General features: G+C 36.1%; 1 protein-coding gene across 4 annotated transcripts in view; it reads right to left on the reverse strand.

Moving 5' to 3' along the window:
• Nucleotides 1-19,436, reverse strand: part of Ghr (growth hormone receptor) — a 246,760-nt gene that overhangs the window by 146,096 nt on the left and 81,228 nt on the right. Inside the window, exon 1 of one of the 4 annotated variants that reach the window (XM_015490470.2) lies at nt 12,691-12,795. The exons of the other annotated variants lie outside the window; for them this stretch is intronic. The gene's annotated coding sequence lies outside the window, so the exon portion shown is untranslated. Of the gene's footprint in view, nt 1-12,690; nt 12,796-19,436 lie in introns of those variants that run through there. 4 annotated transcript variants of the gene reach the window in all.

Genomic DNA, 19,436 nt, shown 5'->3' on the forward strand with positions numbered 1-19,436 from the left:
AGCAAGGACTATACCCAGCCAGTGACTCAAATGAGCTTGGAAGCACAAGGTTCCAGGAGGCAAAGCAGCTCGAAGGATTTCAGTCCTGTGAATGTGATTCACATCAGAGAACCCAACTGAGCCACACCGTGCTCAGGCTTCTCACCTACAGAACAGTGAGATAGCAAGTGGGTGTTGTTGTAAGCCACAAAATTTGTGCCAACTTGTTATGGAAGCAATAGAAACCTAAGTCTCTAAAAGTCTGTTATGGATCTTGAGACTGACTTCCTCAGCATCCATCAGGAAAATAGCAACCCAGCCACTGCTGAAACATGTCCAATGGAGAGAGTTGGGGTTTTTGTTTGTTTTTTTGTTTTGTTTTTTTTTTAAGCAGTACATGGAAATTTGGATCCAGAATGGACTTTAGTGATAATCTTGTCTGATCAAATTATGATAACTGATAAAGGATGCTGAATAAATAGGTAGTAAATAATTTATGACTTTTCCCCCTTTAACTAACCAGGATGAGGGTGACTTGACTTGCACAGGAGAACATCTCCATACAGAAACAGGTGCAATAAGCTCTCCTTTGTAGACAGCTTACTGATGGTCTGCCTTAAGGTTATTCAGTTCCCTTGATTCCAAATGAAGAGTTGGTAGACAATTTTCACATTCTTGTTTTGTTATCTGAGATTACTCTCTTTCTGGAAAACTAACATACTAATCAGCTGAAATAAAACTGCTTTCCAGTGCAATGAGGAATAAAAGCACACACTGGCATTCTGGTGTGCTGGCCCATCTCCTGAGTTTGGCCATGATAAAGCAGGCCTGAGGTTCTGCCTACCTCTGGGTCAACTGATGAAATTCATTTCTCTAATTCCTTCATAGATAAGAGATGGCCCGAGGGAAAATGGGAAAGCCTAAAAGATCCTGTCTTTATCAGTTTGATGAATTTACATTTCACCTAAATTCCTGGCCAAACCAGGAAATTAAACAAAACAAAACAAAACAAAACAAAAATACAGGCACTTTGTCAATGGAAAGGTAAACCAAAACCAAGGTCAAAATCTACAACAGACCAGGGTAGGGGAAAGACAAGGACGCAGAGCCTGTATTTATGGCCAGTCTATCTTTATAACACATTCTTGCAAATCTTGGCTCCAGATAGCTTGTTTTCAATCCTCCTGAATTAAACATTCAATTCCCAGGAGGCTTATGTTTATTCTCCTAGGGGTCCACCGCAGCATAACTCAGGAAATTATAATTCAATGACCTGGCCATATTTCTCCTAAATAAAATGGCTGGTGGAAGAGGGTTGGAACCAATAGCCTGAGCCAAACCCTGAACCACTTATGATTCACAGAGACTGTCCTCTGATCAGGAAATAAAGGGACAAATAAACACTTATTTTTGTTGTTGTTGTTGTTGTTACAATCCATCTGAGTGAAATCCATTATTTCACAACTTAAAGAATAGGAATAAAACATTCATCTTCCCCTGAAATTGAAAAGTGATTCAAGTGAATTTTTTTCACATTTGAATCACTTGATGTCATGTGATCACTTAAAACTTTACTTTCAAAAGGGGAAGGAAACCATAAGAAACCCTCGGGGGTCATTTCCACATCATATCATCATATAAATGCTGAAGTACCAAAGAGATACTCGGCAGACACAGGGAAATAATACAACTGGATACTCACTGGCATCTAAAATAACTCCTTAAGTTGGCATTTCCTACCAGCCTCTAATCCCCACCTAATGAACAAATGGTCATGTCTTCTATTTCCAATCCTTTTAATGAAGTTGGGGTTCACCCTGTTTCCTGAGCTAGACACAAGTTACTCCATCTCTTCTCACATTTAACTTGTTGCATACAAAGTGATTCTATCTCAGCACTGTCTCTGGAATGTAATGCCTCCTCTTAGAATCCTAGCCCACTGTCTCTTCTCTTCTTTGGACTTTCTACAACCTTCCTCCAGGTAAAAGAAGGTATTTCTTTACTTTCAAGGCTGCAGCAAGACAAGTCACAAATCTACCTACCCTTCAACATCAATGCTACCTTCAAACATCACACCTTCCTGATTTTTCTCTTCTTTCTTCTGAGGGTTCATCTCGGTATTCCCCAGGACTTAGCATGGTACCTAATATACCAGAAGAGACACCCAGAACAGAGTTTTCGAACAGGAGTTTAGAAGGGGTGAGAGCATGTCTTTCTGTTGAAAGTTCACCTGAAAGCTTCACAGGAAGACAGTGGTGTTGTTCATGCCATCAGGCAAAAAGGGTCGTTTTGATCAGGCTGGATGGAGAGACCCAAAGCCCTATACTTAATCAGCAAAGAGAGACAGCTGCAAACATAAAAGGACAAAGTCTTATTTTCTTTTTCTTCAAAGTGCTCAGACTTTAGAAAACCTCGAAGAAGATGCAACACAGACATGCAATTGTGGTGTCACTTTTTCTCTATAATACTTCCCTAAATGCAAATTTGACTGTTGAAATGTAAAACATGGAACAGAATTTAAACCAAAGTGTTTTCTGAATGCAAGTTATAATCTCTGTTGAGTTTCTCAAAATATACCACCTCTGGAAATTCTCAGAAAAATTAGCCCTTCCCTCAGAGAACAAACTTTGGAAACCCAAATTGTATTTTGATGGTGGTCAGACAAGGAGGAAGGCCGTAAAAGGCTTTGCCTAATAAGAACATTTTATAAGCTCCAGCACTAGAAAAATGTTTTGCTTAGAGTAAAGAGAAAACAAACAGAAATTCAGATGAAAGAGGGCGGGGGCAAGGAATAAAATGTCTACCCTAAGGCAGCTCAGATATTTATGTTTAAAAATATAAAAGCAAGTTATGGAGGGAAACCTAATTATCAGCCCTTTAATCAAAGTTAACAGTAAGGGAATACTAACCAATAATCCTACAGATATTCCTGAAATAGAGGCTGGATTTTCATTTGGTTTCCTCCAGGCTGTATAATAAGTGCCTTTTTAATTTTCTTTGTCACTCAGCCACATATAAAAGAAGATCACAATGCACTGACTTGGTAAAATCAGGCAGAGAAGTAGGATTGAAGAGGTCATTCCATGGAAATTTCTTGGTCACCGCTTGGTATGTCTTAATCTTTAACTTTTGGGGGTTGCTGCTTCCATATATGAACCCACTTCGCAGAAGCTCCCCAATCAATTATTCTTTCTCCCTCTTGTACACACACACACACACACACACACACACACACTCTCTCTCTCTCACCTAGTACCAGAAGAGTAGATTAAATCGCACCAGATATTGCCTTACATAACAAGTTCCCTGACCTTTGCTCAGTACTTCTTTTGGTGCTGCCAGATGAAGTGAAGGCCAGGCCTGGGCAGAAATTTCATGAGGTTTTTATAACTGTGATGGCCAGGTCAGCTGAAAAAGGGCTGAGTATCAGATCTCAATGAAGGCTACCACCTGGAGAGATGGAAGACAGCCATGGGGTTATCTGAATCCAATGCATCTTTCCTCTAAGGAGTGCAAGAACCAAAGCTGAAGTGCCCCCCCCCCCCTGTGTTCACTGGTATTTCACTGAAGTATCCCAAGGACCCAGAGTACATTACATTAAGTATTTGTTAACCGAAGGCATAAATGAATGAAGGAATTCCAATCTTGTGGGAAATCCTGGCATACTTAATTTTGAAAACATTTAACCATTTATTTTATCAGTAGTGTGATATAGTTGACTAGGAACTTTTTAGTGTAACCTCCATAATTATTATCCCCCAATACCAGCCCCCTAAAGTCCTAATCAACCAAGAATTTTTTGGTCAATTGAGCAGGAGGATACAGTACTTAGATAATGTGGATTTTGATTCTTTTAAATTACCTTGTAACAGATCTCTCTCTCTCTCTCTCTTACTCTTAAAAAAAATCATCTGAAGGTACAAAATACTAAATAAACATTTAGCGAATTGCATACATGAGAAATACAAAAAGCAAAGGACTGCTTCCTCTTGGGAGAGTTGTCATAGTCCTTATGGCTCTTTGCATGGTTAGAACAGTCGTAATGGTTCACACTGAGTGTGGACTCAGGGAGTTACTGTACATGCAAGAGTGTATATGATGAATACTCCTGTGTCTGACCAAGAGTCCTGACCACACTACCAACACAAGAAGGCTACTCATGATCCATGACAGCTGCCAGAATTGGTAGGGCATTTTGCTGGTGATGAGGCTCTTCCTGCCTGGTTAGCTTTCTTATATTTGTATGCAATAAAACATTCTGTGGCATTCGGTACATACAAACCCTTTCGAAAACAAGAAAGTCTCAAGAGGGGAAGTTATTTGAATAGTTCAGTTAATAATGACTAGACTTTAAAAATCTGCTGATTCTGAGTTGTGGTTAATATGTTTTGAAATCATGGGTTGGAGGAGTAGAAACTGTCTGCCTGACCAATGCCTCTAAAGCATACTTCCAAAATAAAACCTTGTATCCAGAGTTTGCATATAGGTCCCCATCCTCACTTGGACTTGAGGAATGGCCTCCTAACACCTGGTTAAAGATCTCTCTAATACATTCTACACACACACACACACACACACACACACAACACAAAGTCATACAAATGAGAAATAAAATCTCTACCATGATATCCCTCTTAAATGACTTTTCCTTGCTCATTGGATTAATACCACAATCTGTAATGGGATCCAACTAACATTTACTAGTTCTTCCCAATATTCACTCTCACACTTCCAATAAGCAGTAAAATCCAGTGAAAGACATTTTATAGTCAACATTGCAGTTAACTGTGGTCACATGGTTAAGTCCCAGCTAGTGAAGCATGGGTAGAGCATCATATGCATCTTTTAGGGAAATGAACGCATCCCTCCACTTCATCTTCTCCACTCCTGCTGGCTTGGATATTGATCACTGAACAAATGAATGAGGGTTATCTAGACCTGTCAACACTTCTGGAAATTACTCTGAAAATGAATACTAGGTGAAGGTTAATACACAGACAAAGGACCAACTGGCTCGTGGTTTTGTAACTAAGCAGCCTAGACTTCATAGCTATTCTTGCAAGAGAAAGATCTTTTCACCTCATTTTTCAGACTCTAGTCAAAGGGGATTGGTCTTATGGTTTAGATATGAAGTGTCCCCCAAAACTTCATGTGTGAGACAATGCAAGAATTGTGATAACTATAGGCAGGTTAAGTTGTGGCTGAAGGAAGTAGGTTTCTGGGTGTGTGCCTTTAGGGTTTCTAGTTTGTCCTTGGTGAGAAGGGATCTCTCTGCTTTCTGGCTGTCATGTCCTGAGCTGCTTTTTTCTGGCACACGATTTTGCCATGATATTCTGCCTCACCTTGAGGCCAAGATATATAATTGGATGACCATGGACTGAACCTCTGAACCATGATCCAAAATAAACATTTCCTTCTTTAAGTTGTTCTTGCTAGGTCGTTGATCATAGTGATAAAAAAAAAAAAAAAAACTAACTACAACAAGAGGGGGAAAGTAGCCTCACAAGACTTGTGTAAAGACATAACCTAAAAACTTTGATACCATATAAAGAGAGAAAATGTACCCAAATGCATGATGTTGTGATATGACTTTTTATGATCCTTAGGAGATACCTTTTCCAAAGGAGTTACAAATCCTTTTAGTGTCCTGGAAGCAGAAATATTTGGAACTGTTTGAACTTGTGAGTAGTTTTACTGGGAGACTATTGAGGCCCACAGAAGTAAGAATCCTTGTCAGACAGAAATATTCTATTAGTCTAATAAAAAAAAATAGGTGACATTCTATTCCACCTTACCTCAAATCAAATTCCCCAAATTAGGGTCTTTATCAAATAAAACTAATGGTTAGACTAAGATTAGAAAAGGGAAGAACCTCAAGATAAAGATAACAAATTGTGTATTCTCTTTTTAATAAAATTCCTAATTTAAAAAAAGGGAAAACAGAAACCATATAAAAAGTTCTTTTTTGTTTGTTTGTTTTTGATTTTTAACATTAATTTCTTAAGTACCTTCCAAATATATTGCCACCTTTTCTAAGAATTGCTGATTTAAACAATTCTTTTTTGACTCAAGTAAAGTCAGCCTGGCTTGGCTAATTTTAACTGATTAGATAAAGAATAAAGTTCAATATCAAAAAGCAAATCAATAGGAAGCAATTGAAATCAGATGTTGGGTAACCAAAAACTCTGTAAGCTTGAAGAAGTTTCAAGGGAGAGGAAAGGGAGCTCGAGGACATTACAAAATAATCCATGAGGGATCCATGATGTATGGAGAGAGAGAAACACACATGAGGATAGCTCAGCACAGCAGCAGAGATCTGGTATCTTTGAGAAAATCCCCTTTATATGGAGTTACCAGGTAGTATTCTCTTCTTTGCCAGCTGAAGGAGAATACTATGCCTCCTATTACCCCCAAACAGAAGCAAAATAAACAAAAACAATAAACACAACATTTAAGTTTTCTTTAATTAATATTTCATGACATGCTTATTACTGCCCATTCAGAACACTATTTTTCCACCTCTGAGTTCAACCTATTCCTAGGCTGAGAAACTAATATAGGTAACAAAATGCTCTCCACTTTAACGTTTAAATGTATGCATTAAAATGATCAGTTAAAGGAAATGATCACTTAAAGGAAACTTTTTGATGCTCATTTGTACACCTATGTAGACCCCATAATTTTTATTTTTAAGGTCTGACAGAAAAATTTGTAGGTCACTGATACAGACTCTTTCTGCTCTTTCAATGTTATAAATAATTTCAATAAACATCTCTTGGGCTGTATTTCAATTTATTGCCTAATGGTTGCTTCCAAGAAGCAATGGTGCTACATAAAAAGTTAGAACATTTATGTGACTTTTTTGTAGATATCACCCAATTACTTTCAAACTGCCCTAATTTAGACTCAGTCCAGACAAGTAAAAATCACTTCAATTTCACTGTTATTTTATTAGCAAGATTTTTCTTTCCCTCTCATTATTAATAATTTAATAGATAAAAGTGATTTGCCATTGTTTTTATTTATAATTGTTAGAGAAATAATGAGACTGAATATTCTTTAAAATATTTACTGTAAACTATCTATGTATTTCTTCCCATTTTTTTCCAAATTATTTCCTGCCATCTTTTCTTCTACCTTTTTATGCATATCTTTTTAAGGAAGGCATCTTAATAATTCCTTAGAGATGAGGGGACACCAGGAAGGGAAAAATAGGAGAGAATATTTTAATCTGTTTGATTTTGCCAAGTTGACATCAGCCAGCCTTTAAGCTTTTATCTGTCACTTGATTTTTGAGACCAGCTTCCTGATGAAGTATATGAACCTTAAAAAAAGCTTTTAAATGTAACCAATGCCAGAATTGCCGGCCAACGTGGCACTGCAAGTTTATACTTTGAACTTCTCTTCCTTTGTGCCAAACCCTGCAACAGTAGGTTTATTTTACTTTTTTACAAAATTAAAGAATGGATTAAAGTTCCAGGTTAAAAGCCTGGAGTAATCACTGAGGAGTTTAAATAAAAAGTAAATCTATCAGAAGGCATCAAGATATAGAAAAAAATTTAAAAGTACTTCAAATACAGGCAAATCACCTATTAAGGAATTCAAATGGACTGGTAGATTTTTCTTCAGCAACAACAAGTGTCAGAATGTAAATGAAAAGCTTTAAAATGATAGAGAAATATCATCAATTCATAATTTAATACCCTACTAAACTATCACTGAAGACTAAGTAAATTAAGACAGTTTCAATTTAAAGACTCTCATTTAAGTAATGGCTAAAGGAGATATTTTTGTAAGAAAACAGGAACGATCTTAAATTCATCATAGAATGCTCTCCTCTTATAAAAACAAAAACAAAAAGCCCTCTTTCCTGACTTTTCTATTTATTTGTCCCTGAAGTGATTGACTTATTTCTGTACTTCTCCCTAAATCTAAACTTGGAAAATTTTTCTATATTCCTTTCTCTATTTCTCTTTGCCTGTTTTCTTAAATCCATCCAAATCAGGATTCATTCTCTACCACTTTAGTGAAATAGCTTTTGCTGTAGTCATAAATTCTAGTGTTTATTTTTGATGTGTGTGTGTGTGTGTGTGGTACCAGGACTTGAATTCAGGGGTGCTTAACCACTGAGCCACATCCCAAGCCCTTTTTATTTTATATTTTGAGATAGGGTCTCAACTAAGTTGCTTAGGGCCTCACTAAGTTTCTAAGGCTGGCTTTAAACTTGCAATCCTACTACCTCAGCCCCTTGAGCTGCTAGGATTACATGCATGTTCCACTATGCCTGGCTAGAGGTTAATTTTTAATCATCTTTGAACTGTCAATACAGTTGCTATAGTGTATCACTTCCTGCTCTTTGAAACACTATCTTAATTTTATATCTTGGTCACCATTCTTCATTAATTCTGCCATCTTACTGTGTCTCCTTTTGTTCTGTTTAACTGTATCCTCTTCATTTTTCCAATCACTTAGCACTGAAGTATTCCCCAGGAATCATTCTCATCCCCCTCTTTCTACACTTCCCGCTTCGATGATCTCAGTCAATATCTTGACATTAACACCACATACATGATGGTGTTGTCCAAATAAGCACTTCAGTCCAGACCTCTTACATAAACTATAGACTCGTGTATTCAATTGACTAATAATTCCCCTGGATGTTTTGATAGGTATCTCAAACTTACAAATCCTTAACCAAACCTTTGATTTTACTCTCTTAAGTGGCTCCTCCATAGTCTTCCACCATTCTCTCACTCATATCTCATAACCAATATTCCATCAACTAATCCTCTCAGACCCACCTTCAAATTCCATACAGAATATGAGCATTTCTTGCCATCTTTATCTCCCTCATACAAGCCACCAATATTTCTTATCTGGATTGTTACAAGAACTTCTTAATTGGCTTACCTGCTTATTGAATCTATTTATCTCCAATACCCAAAATTATCTCAGTGAAACAAGAACGTATCACTTCTATGTTTAGTACCCTGTCATGTAATATCATCTCCCTTAGAGAAAGTGAGGAAGTGCTTACCATGATCTCAAAGTCTTATCTGACATTCCCCCACCCACTATGTCTGCCTCCATCTACCACCACATGCTTTTTGCTCATTTTGCTCCAACAAAATTGGTCTCTTTGATGTCCCTTGAAGACCCCAAACAGAACATGCTGTCCCTTCTGCTTGGGATACTTTTCTCCCAGACTTCCTTGAAGTATTAATTCAAATGTTACTTTACCTGTGAACTCTTTCCTAACAACTTGGATAAACAATAGTCTTTATACTACTTTGTTTTCCCCATAGCACCTGTCTTTACTTGGTATATTATACATTTATTTGTTTGATTTTTTTTTCTTCTCTTCTCTTACTACAATGTCTATTATGTGAGTTTGGGGACTTGGTCTATTTTTCTTACTGCTGTATTTCCAAGCACCTACAAACCATAGAAAAATACAATAGGACACATGCAATAAGGATATACTGGTGCATAGACAAATAGAGAAAAGAAGGGGCGTGGGGGGTAAAACATGATGGTTAATGCAACTAAATATTGCTTGTAAAAACAATATGAACCACATTTGCTGTTGACCAGAAAAAGATGAAAATAAATTCTAGGCAATAAAACCAAGGAGAATAGTAGAGGCTATCTCCAGGGATAATTACAATATGCTAAATGTTCTGCTTTGTTTGAGAGAAGAAGATAAAGTATGTGAAGTGGGAACACTGATATTGCCTGATGGGGAGTGTGCAGGCTGAAAGGTACATGAGGTGGTGCATGGGGTGAGCACAGGGTTGTAGAATTCTGTAGTTGGTGAGGGAGGGCTTCTACACCAGGAGGACTGGGTTGGACAAAGTAGAGCCCCCAAAGAACCTTATCGTACCGCTTAGAAAAGTGACAGGCTTCCTATAATTTAGAAATGAGAAATTTAAACTTATGCTCTGTGAATATTTTCAGTCTCAATAGGCAGAAAATGGAGAATCCTTATTGCTAGAGAATTATAGTCCCTGACTTAAGATAGCTATACTTGCCATTTTTAACTTTATGATGTGTGAAAATGATATGCATTCAATAGAAACCAAACTTCAAATTTTGCACTTTGATCTTCCCCAGGCTAGCAATGTGATACAATACTGGAGCAAGGCTGGGCAGGGAGCCTCAGCTCCCAGTTAGATGCAAGATTACCAGGGTAAACAACTGACCCTCTACTGTGCTGCACTGTGGGCTATGCTGCTAAGCTGGGATGCTCAGTAAGCAGGTATACTAAATGCATTGTCAACTTTACATTTTCCATTTATGATGGGTTTGGCTGGACATAAGCACATCATATATCATAAAACAGATGTCAAAGAGCATCTATATTATATTCAAAATAAATATAAATAATAATATTTGTAATTAAAGTAAATGGAAATCTTTGTATTCTTTATCTTCTTAAAGAGATATTTCTGGAAAGTAATTAATTTAAGGCAATACTAAGAAAAAGTGATCCTACCAAAATATGCTTCAGGACTTTCTGAAAGAGAAGGAGAGAGAGAGAGAGAGAGAGAGAGAGAGAATGTACTTTTTTAGGTTCTTCTAATCTGAATTGTCTGTTTCTACACCATTGTCTGTACTTTTTTCTTCATCGATGTGTAGAGATGTGTACGCAATCTAGCAGATACTCTAATGTATATGCTTATATTTCATACTTATAAAGGAGAGAGAGAGAGAAAGAGAAAGAGGGAGAGAGAGAAAAAATGCCCAAACACATTGGGTTCAAGTTAGATTTAGATCAGGAAAGTAAGGCTATTTTAATATTGATAGATCAAAAAGACCTATCAATACAATCAACTCACAATAATATTTAAAAGATGCATGTTTATTCTAACATGCTGAAAAAACATTATTTATAATTTAATACCTATGATCAATTGTTAATAAACTACAAATAGAAGTTTTCTTAATGTGATAAAAATATGCCACCCCAAAAGCTTACACTTAACAGCATATTTTAAGAGAGACCTTTGAAGCATTCTCAGGATCATGCAGTACAAGATAAAAATGCTCCATGTCAAGGTGTGGAATTTACATGGTATGGCACTTTGTAGGGATAGGAATGTTGAAATCAAAGGAAAAGGGGAAACGTAGTCTAGCAAATATGAATGCACATACCAGATCTTAGTACATAAAAGAGGAGGATTACAAACAATGGAAAAAGAATGAACTATTCAGTAAATACTGTTGAGACAAATAATTTATCATATGGGAAAAAACAGATCCATGCTTTATACCACACATAAACACAAATAAATAAAATCCTGATCAATTAAAAGTCCATAGATTTAACAAGAAACTTTCAGCAAATTAAAGTAATTTAGAGTTCAGAAAAAGTTTATATATAATATGACCATGGAGGAGAAAGTGATTTCTTAAGCAAGTCATGAAAAGTAGAGCAACAAAAGAAATCTAATCAGGTCAAAACTTTAAAATTATCTGTTAAAATATGTTACAAACAAAATTAAAATATAATCAGTAAATGTGGAGACAAATTTTTCAATAAATATAACAAACAATTATATGTATGAAATATAAGCATATACAGTAGAATATCTGCTAGATTGCATACACATTTCTACACATCAATGAAGAGAAAAGAACAGACAATGGTGTAGAAAAAGACAATTCAGATTAGGAGAAACTCAAAAAGTACATTCTCAACTTTATGAATAATCATCATGATGAAAATTAAAACAGTGAGATAGTGACTTTCACCCACTGACTAGTAAATAATTAAATCTGATCATAATCAAATATCAGTAATGATCTGGGAAAGGAGGTTCTCACATGCTGCTGGTAGGAATGCAAATTGGTATGGCCACTTTTTGAGAGCAATTTAGCAATATCTAACAATCATGGAAAAGCACACATCCTATTACACAGCAAGATCATTAATAAATACATCACAAAAACTATCACCTGTGTCCCAAGGAAAATGAATAAGGATGTGTATTTCAGCATCATTTGTTTTAGTTAAAAATTAAGTCAATTTGAATTTCAGTCAGTATGGCAATGAATATATAAACTGTATTTTCATAAGATAGAATAACATATTACAGTCTTTTAAAAAATGAATAAGGTTATATTACAACAAGGGTAAATTTTTTTAAACAAAATATTTGGTAGTAATACTAGCCATTTCTGGATTATTACATTATACAAGTACAGTGCAATAAACATTTTACAATCCACAAATATTTTTTCATAACAAGCATGTTTATATATGTAGTAAAAATTAAAAAAGTATTAAACAGGATGCAATCAATACCAGTACACAAGGGTTGTTTCCTCTGGGTTGTAGAGGAAGGTAAAATGGGAGACTTCAAATTTTTACATGTAATTTTTGTTTATGTTTTATGTATTCAATTGGGTAGCATCGTTATTTATTGAAGCATCCTTTGCATGTTAAAAATAGTAGCACTACAAAACAAAATAAGAGTAACAGATCCATACCCAGAGTCAGGAACAAGAAGTGCATAAACGCTACACAGACAGAAAGATAGGAGAGGTTCTGACAGCTTTCCACATGCAGCTCATATGTCCCTATGCCCACCCTCAGAGGGGTGGGCTAGAATGGTTACTCAGGGGAGTTCTAGTCAGACAAGCCATGACTCTCACCCATATCCCCGACCTCCACCCCAGGAGTCCATAGGGAACCCACACAAGACTTACTGTTGTATGACTAGAAAGAAGAGCTTTGTCTCAGTTTTTAAGCTGAGGAACATTTCTTAATAGATTTCAGAGTAAAAACACAGATTGAACCTTCTAAGAAGACATATGTGATATTGCACAGGCTGGATCCCATCACAAGGTTTCCCAAAGATCTGGTGCCAGCAGTCTGATTAACGCAAAAAAAAAGCTGTTTTTCTCAGTAGCCTAAGTACTCCAATGAAAAGTTCTGATTAAGGCACGTGATGATCAAAAATGTTTATCAATCTCTCTCCTGCAAGTCACAAATAGACCAACAAGATCTTGATGAACTGAATGAGAGAGAGTCACATTAGTCACCTTGAATTGCAACAAATAACTATGAAAGGGCTAGCAAATGCTTATTGAAACAAGGACCAAAACATATTTTACAAACTACAGTGTGATTCAGCTGGTGGAAGAACATCAAATTAATATTACAGTAACTATAAAAAGCAGCACAAGGCAGAATCACTGGAAAGGACATAGAGATCCTGAGTGAACTTCTTACATTTGTGGTCACCTGAGTTCCTACGGGCAAACAAGACAGAAACCTACACTGACTACCTCTGATTATAGAGAATATCCTGATGAAACCTTCAAGCAACTTTCTTTTTCTGCTACTAATATCTGGTACTATTGAGAATTAATTCGGAAGTCTCCTGCTGAGACTTACTTCCTTAGAAACAGAATCAGCTATTTAAATGATTTTGCTTTTATTATTCCAAAACAGACATCCATTTGTATTTCATTTCCCGCGTATATTTATTTTGCACGTCACATAGTACTATCCAACAGAGCAGCTTCAACTGCTTATTGAGAAACTCTCTATGTAGTTGTTCTCTTTGAAAGAGGTGTGAAAGAAACAAAAGAGTAGTTGCCTTAGTTTGTGCCAATAATCTATCTCTAAATATGGCACATGTTGAGCAGAACTGGCACACCTTGAATGTTAAAATGAGTCCAGCAATAGTAGTACTTTCCAAAGCTCCAACTGAGGTGTATCAGTTATCTAGAAAATTTTAAAAAGTCCTGTTAATTTCTTCCTCTTGAAAGGATAACAGCTTTTTGCTCCTTTGAGTTCTGATGTAGTCCTCAGTTTATGATTTAAAAGGCAAAGTAGGCAGGTAGATAAGAACACCATAGTTGCCATTCTGAGTTACAATCATGGCTCATCCTGCTCTTTCAACTAAAGTGGTAATGACAATTTTGTAAAATAGTGTGTGTTTTCTTCCATGATGACAATTTAAAGGTAAGTCCTTCTGTTCATTCATGAATATTTGACTGAGTCGTCCTCATGTGGATTTTGTCAGTTATTACTTCTAAAACTGAATTGCTACATGCAATTTTTCTTCTTCCACCAAAAATTTAATTCAATTGTGTTGTAACCAGTGTTCAAAGGTGATTGGATTTTTCACTCCCTGTCCCCACCTCCCATACAAATGTTAACTCTGGGTTGAAGGATATGTTAGTTTTTTTTTTTTTTTTGGTCCAGATCTTTTATTTTTTTTTTAACAAGAAACCCACAGTGAAAAAGCCAAAATAATGTCTACATGCTTCCTGATAAAAGTGCTCCATTTTAGAAGTTAAGACAATTTAGGTCAGCCATCAGTCCTGGAGGTTATTGGATACCACACTTAAATTTTTAAAATAATTTAAGTGATTATTGTAACCTCCCATGTTGGGGTGTGTGTGTGTGTGTGTGTGTGTGTGTATAAATATATAAATATAAATAAATAAATATATATATATATATATATATATATATATATATATATTTTTTTTTTTATAGGAATTTTTTGTAATTGATAAAAGAGCTCCTGTCAGGAACCACTAGCTATATGTTTGTTAGTTAATTTTGATAGTGTCAATAATTTACAACCTTTACACATATCAAATGACCACATTGAACACTTAAACATATACAACCTTAATCTTCCAAATGCACCTCTATAAAGTTGAGCAAAGAGTTTTGTAAAAGTAAAAAAAAAGAAAAAAAAAGTAATTCATCTTTAAATTATTCCCTTTCAATTTCTATTTCCATTCTGGAAGAAGTTCACTCTATTTCTTTTTAGTGCTACATTTAACTTAACTCAGGAGAAGAAGATATGGGCCAGTGTAAGAAAAGGAATAATGACTGAAGAGTCCCTTGTAGGTAATAATGGAATACTTAAAATCATAGATCCTATATTGTAGCACTGGAAAGAATGAGAAGAGTGTATATACTTCATAAATCTGACTTGGACAAATAGGGCTTTTTCCTTATAGATGTGAAACCAACTGAAGCCTCAAAAAGCCAACACTAAGTGATCTAACCAAGAGTTAAGCTATGTCCATATCACAGGCTTCAGTTATACAGGGTTTGTGACATCTACTTTATGCATAATGTCAACAGACTTGGCCAGGGGACTCTTTCATCTGAGCAGTTGTAAAAAAAAGTAGGAAATGGGCTGGGGATGTGGCTCAAGCGGTAGCACACTCTCCTGGCATGCCGGGGTGCTGGGTTGGATCCTCAGCACCAATAAAAATAAAATAAAGATGTTGTATCCACCGAAAACTGAAAAATAAATATTAAGAAATTCTCTCTCTCTCTCTCTCTCTCTCTCTCTCTAAAAAAAAGTAGGAAATGTTCAAAGTAGCCTGCAATATTTGATATGCCAGAAAATGATGAGATGACCAGGATTTTAACAAGTAAAGGAGAAATGTAAATTTGAACATCTTGATATATTGCTTACTTGTATTTGTCATCTGACTGTGATCTACAGCATCATTAGATACTCTTCCTAATTCCACAAATGGGCCATCCAGTCTGAAATCCACTGCAATAAACCTCAACTGAATTGTTCTATTTAACTTGCTTTGTAAACAGACACTACAGTCTTGAAAGACACTAATGTGTGAAAAGATTTTGCTGTAATCCTGAAGAGTGAATTTGTCTCTCTGCCCATTTTCGGGACTGCTGCCAGAGTCCTGGTTGGTCTTCCTGTTTTCCATCTAAAAAGCTCTGTCTTCTCATTCCTTACGTCCCAGAGGGAAATAGATCTAAGACTTTAGAAGCAAGACCTCATATTTTTCTCTTCTATATCTTGCATAATGCCTGCAAAATTATAGGCTCTGATAAAATGTTGATTTTTTTCCTCTCCAGTAAACAAGGCCGTGGTTGAATAGAAGCATAACCAACCTCCTCACCACAAGGTGCACCATCTTTGGATTTTATGACTCTTCTAAAACAAGATAAACAACCTTCAGAGTGAGACAAGTTGCCCAATTAGCAATCATTATAACGGGAACAAATCTTGGCAGATGAGAACCGTGATGATTGGATTTTTTTCGGGATCAGCTGGGAATGGTTCTATTAAGATCAGAAGTATTATATTTACCACTGTATTTAAACAAAAGTATTTGTGATTTCAAGATAAGCAAAATACATCAGTCTCACTGCTACACATATGCTGATCACCATAACTAATATCATTGCCAGAGAGAAAAAAAGTGGTAAAAATGAGAAAAAGACTGATCAACCAAAACTGAATGTATCTGTATTCACATGGTCACTTTTAACCTTCAAATAGAGAGTATTTCAAGAGACTGCTGAAAATGGAAAATGTCTATGACATTTCTTCTGGTATGTACTAACATGCATAAATTTGTTACATAATGGTGAGAAAAAAAAATGTTTGATATATGAATGTTTTTTTTCTAGTGTCAACAGAAATTTGGCAGTCAGCATTCACCACCCCTTACACACAAAGTGGCTCAATCAAACACTGGCCTTTTCTTACAAATCTGGTAATCTGTGTCTCTTTAATAGAGTAATGGAAAGGATGTTTTCCTGTGTGCAATACAAAAGTAGAGAACAATGGAGTGTTTACTTTGGCCCAGGAACTTTACACAAAGGTCCTGTCCATGTTCCTGTATTATAAAATCCTACTAATAAATTAATAACACCCAAAAAGTCCAGCTGAGAAGAGCTGTGACTTTAACCTTTCTATTTAGCCAAAATCTTTAATTTGGGAGAATGCAACAGGCTTTTAAAAATCATTTTTAATTAGCTAGCAGAATCCATGAAAATGCCAGAAACTTTTCATCCCAAACCATTTCCAGAGATTGGTTGTCTGTTCCAATTATCGATACAGTTGTAAACTACATAATTGTATGTATATAATTTGTATTCCCAACTCAAGTGACATTTTTCTAAAACAAGAAGTGAATTTTTTTCCCTTTTCTTGCATAAATAGGTTTTCTCAGCAAGGCAAAACAAAAGAAATTAAGTGAAAATCAGCCTAAGTATGAAAAAAATATGTGTCAAGAGTGTCTTTAATGATTTCAAGTAGATAAGCTTTTGGCAGATGAAAATCATTAACAAGAGAAACTCCAAGAATTTTTAAAAATGTGTCAGAAACACGTTAGAGAAGATCTACAGTATAAACAGCTTTATAAACCTGAAGCAAAATTCCAAATGACACCTGGAAACCAGTGCATTAGATACCTCAAAGGCCTAGAATAAGAAATAGGAATTCGATTATGAAAAAGATACTTGGCCTTGGCAATAGTAGCTTTAATAGTACAAAACAAAGGGAGCCATGTTCCATTTTGTACATCCGAGATGCCATCCTTTAATCTGAGAAGTTTGGAAAGTGGGTCATTAGTGCCCATTGCTGCCCCGGGGAGGAAAATCTTCACACAAAACACAGAGAGAAAAACATTTGGTTTGAATCAAAGCAAAGACACCTTGAAGAACAATTGATGTTCCTTTCTTCAGGCAAGGAGATTCTTGCCTGGTAAGACTTGATGAGTTCCCTCAGTGGGTTGCTATTTCCATTCTTGAGTTCATTGTGTCCTTCTCTAAGCATTTTTGAGCTCCTATTCCATTTTGTGGAACTGAGATCTAGTGAGAGAAAACTGACAATCAAAACCGAAAAATAAGTAAAAACTTAAAAAAGAAACTGTCAGATGACGTGATAAGAGATGACATGATAAGGAATGACAGAGACCTGGTGGAGCAGATTGTGCGACAACAGGTCAGAGAAGTCCAGTTGGTTGAGCTGAGGTCTGAATGACAAAAAAAAAAAAAAAAGAACCAGCTGAACCAACATCTGAGGGTGTAGCACTTCAAACAAGGGGATAGTTTGGTAGGTGAGGAATCGGAAGGAGAATCAGTGTGGTAGAGGTTGGTGAGCCACTGGCCTTGAACTCCATCACCTTTGATTGCACACACTTAGAAGCCACTGTCACATATTCTTGAAACTTGGTACAAAACAAGGAAATATAAGATTAAAGAAATGCCTTTGCCTCCAAAAGCATCGAGAGGTCTTGGGGTCTTATATGCATAACAATGACCCTATTGCCCTTGACATCAAAAGTTTGAGCTTTATTCCAGTTTATGTTTCATTACTGAGAATTTTGATTTTCTCAAAGTTTAAGGCACAGAGTACATAACAAGCAGGGTAAGGAGTGCAGGATGAGGCAATGAAAGGAAATGCCACTAACTGCCTATTCTCATGAGACTGTTTACCATGAAGTTAATGCCAGAAAGCCCCTCCAGAATCTTTAGGAGATTTGCACAAGTCACAAGTTATCTTGTGATATAATGAAATCTCTCCTGCTCTTAACTCCTGACTGTTTATATTCCTAAACAGATATAGTAATGATACCCAAATAATGTGATTACTTTGTTTTCACATGTAAATAGTAAATCCTCAAGAATTTGTCTATTGTCTGCCAAAGTAAAGACAGATTGCTTACACATAATGCTTGGCATTGGTAGAATTGGCATTCTACAAATCCTTGTTATGAAGCAGATACTCAGTGATGCTTGCTGAATGCATGCATACATGTCTGAGTGGACAAATCTATGAGGCAAAGCCCAATAAGAACAGCTATACTCATGTTCTATGATCTGGATGAGTGTTCAAAAGTCCATATGTGAAGACCTGGTCCCAGTGTGGTGGCATTGGGAGATGCTGTATACCTCACATCATTACTGAGGTAGTCTTGAAAGGGATTCTGGGACTCTTCTCTCTTCTCTCTTTCCTGGCATGAGATGTAAGCACTCACTCTGACATGTGTTTCTGCCATGCTGTTGCCACAGTATTGATTTGCCAGAGATCCATATCAATGGGCCACCTGATCTTGCACTTGAAACTCCAGAACTGTGAGCCAAAATAAATCTTTTTTTATTTAATAAGCATCCTGTGTCAGGATGTGACCAAAGTCATCATACATGCATGTAACATGTTATAAGACTTAGGAAGGAACAGATGATCTAATATGAGCATTAAAGAAGACTTCTTTGAAGGTCACATTAAAGAAACAGTACTTGCACTAGGTCATGATTATGTGCTGAAATTAAGCCCTGGTCTACATTTTGTATTTTGTAGACCAGGGCTTAATTTCAGCACATAATCATGACCTAGTGCAAGTAGTCAAGAAAGTCAACAAGTGATGGTAGCTGAAGTTGCCTTTGGTAACAGGATAGGTTATTGACAGAATGTGAAGAATCTTCCTCTTTGGAAATCCTTAAAATTAAAACTTTTTATGTGTGTACTGATTGTGTGTGGTCTTGTTTAAAGAAAGAAGAATATACTTGGAGACCCAAATTTGTCTTCTTCCAGCCTTCTTTATCATACAATGATTCTTTTACAAGTCCTAAATACTTTAAATCTAGCAACCAAGCCATTTTTCTGAGTTACACCAGGAAAAATTTAAATGTACTTTATGAGCTAAAAAACAAC

This window comes from Marmota marmota, unplaced genomic scaffold (assembly GCF_001458135.2).
Source record: "Marmota marmota marmota unplaced genomic scaffold, marMar, whole genome shotgun sequence".
NCBI lineage: Eukaryota > Metazoa > Chordata > Mammalia > Rodentia > Sciuridae > Marmota > Marmota marmota.